Genomic DNA, 2,227 nt, shown 5'->3' with positions numbered 1-2,227 from the left:
AAAAAAACTACTAGAAGTAGGTGTTATATCTATTATTAACCTTGTTGTACTTTTTTGTTGTTGAAATATTGGATTTATGGTTCAAATCCTAATAGGATCATATAAGACCCTAATAAGTTTCTGGATTATATCTCTGTGCCGTGCAGGCAAAGGTGCAGCATCTCCAGAGCTTCCTAAACCTCCGGTGGGTTGGGCCTGGTCACTAAACCAATTCCGATCATTCAGATGGAACCTAACCGCAAGTGCAGCTAGACCAAACCCTCAAGGCTCATACCACTACGGTAAAATCAACATCACACGGTCCATAAAACTAGTCAACACCGTAGGGAAAATAGAGGGAAAGAAGCTCAGGTACGCGCTTAGCGGAGTGTCACACGTGGAAACCGAAACGCCGATTAAGCTGGCTCAGTATTTTGGTGTAGCCGACAAGGTGTTCAAGTACGATACTATTAAGGACGAGCCGACCAAGGTTGACACTAGTAATATTTTGGTGCAGCCAAACGTTTTGAACATCGAGCACCGTTCATTCGTGGAGATTGTGTTCGAAAATCAGGAAAGGACTACACAGTCTTGGCATCTTGATGGATACTCTTTCTTTGCTGTCGCGTAAGTATATATATCTACTATCTCTCCCGCGCGCACACACACACACACAATTTTACGTAAGTATATATATCTACTATCTCTCCCGCGCGCACACACACACACAATTTTGAAAATGTTTTTTTATCAAATGCATATTAGGTAAAACTTAAAAAAAAAAAAAAAAAAAAAAAATATTAGGTAAAACTTCAGATAGTATATACAGATTTAAGTAGATGATCATATATATATATCTAAATTTACACAATATTCATCATTTTAAAATATAAACCGCAAGTAACACGTGTACGACTATATATCATTTTTTTTGGGTAAAATACGACTATCATTCTTCTTGCTTCTAATATAGAATATGACATATAAAACTGTATCATTCTTATTGCTTCTAATATAGAATATGACAGAAATTATAATTTATGTTAAAGAACACACACACGCACATATATTTATATTCTGCAGAAATTTCATATTTTAGAATCTGTTTCAGTATATGATATGATAAAATAACCAAGGACTAGAGAAAACGTAGCGAATTTGGACTAACATTTGCAAGTTAATTAGTTTTGGTAAGAACATTTGGTTCAAAGAGGACTAATGTGTGTGTGTGTGGGGTTGAGCCAGGGAAGTGGACGCCGGCGAAGAGGAAGAACTATAATCTATTAGACGCAGTATACCGACACACAATCCAAGTTTATCCCAAATGTTGGGGAGCCATCTTATTGACTTTCGACAACTGTGGCATGTGGAATATTCGGTCTGAGATTCTCGAGAAACGTTACTTAGGTCAACAGCTTTATGTTAATGTCGGCCCGCCAGAACTATCCCAGAGGGATGAGTACAGCTTTCCAGCAAACGGTCTCCGTTGTGGCATTATCCAGGGCTTGCCTGATCCTCAGCCTCCCAGAGACTCGCTTTAATTTGGTTTGGCGTGGTTCAGCCTGGAGACTTGTAGCTCAAGGTTTTTAACATTCTTATATACGTATGTCCTTAAAATTTGGTTTCTGTAGGTCGATGGTGAAAGTGTTATGAGATGTCTGTAATCCATTACACGTTTATGATGCATGCTATTTTTCTGATTTGTTTAAGCCAGACGTTGCGCTGAATTCGAATATAGAAGTGATATGCTTTTGAAGCATGGTAAACAAATACGTCAATTGGGCATATTCTACAACATTACGAACTATTCTATAAGAGCAACCATATTTCATACGGAGGTTCTGGAAAAATAATATTCGTATTTAAATAATAAATGAATTACCGAAATATATTTTATTGTTGCAATTTGCAAAAAAAAAAAAAAAAATTGAGCCATTTAAAGGTTTGCATGTGATATGAATCATCACCAATAACAACCTTGAACTGCATGAAGAACCACTCTCATGAATAACTCCTACTTTTTTTCTACAGATCGGAAACTTCTGAAATATAATAAAAACATATAGTATATTTTTAATTATTTCCACTTTATCGAGTAGAATTAGAACAAAAAAAACTTTTAAGAACAAAAAATGCGTGAGATGCGGAAACGAACAAACAAGAGGAACACCTAACGAGCCCGTTCTCATTGCAAGTCGAGCATGTTCTGAACCCTAGCTTCTCCGTATGCACCTTATGGCTACCGTGA

At 36.8% G+C, this 2,227-nt stretch overlaps 1 pseudogene; it reads left to right on the top strand.

Moving 5' to 3' along the window:
- The first annotated feature begins 150 nt into the window (after positions 1-150).
- Positions 151-1,679, top strand: LOC106320130 (annotated as a pseudogene).
- The last annotated feature ends 548 nt before the right edge of the window (positions 1,680-2,227 follow it).

This window comes from Brassica oleracea, unplaced genomic scaffold (assembly GCF_000695525.1).
Source record: "Brassica oleracea var. oleracea cultivar TO1000 unplaced genomic scaffold, BOL UnpScaffold00826, whole genome shotgun sequence".
NCBI classification, from domain to species: domain Eukaryota; kingdom Viridiplantae; phylum Streptophyta; class Magnoliopsida; order Brassicales; family Brassicaceae; genus Brassica; species Brassica oleracea.
Note: the sequence above shows the minus strand (reverse complement) of the source record. Positions and strands in the feature narration are given on the sequence as shown.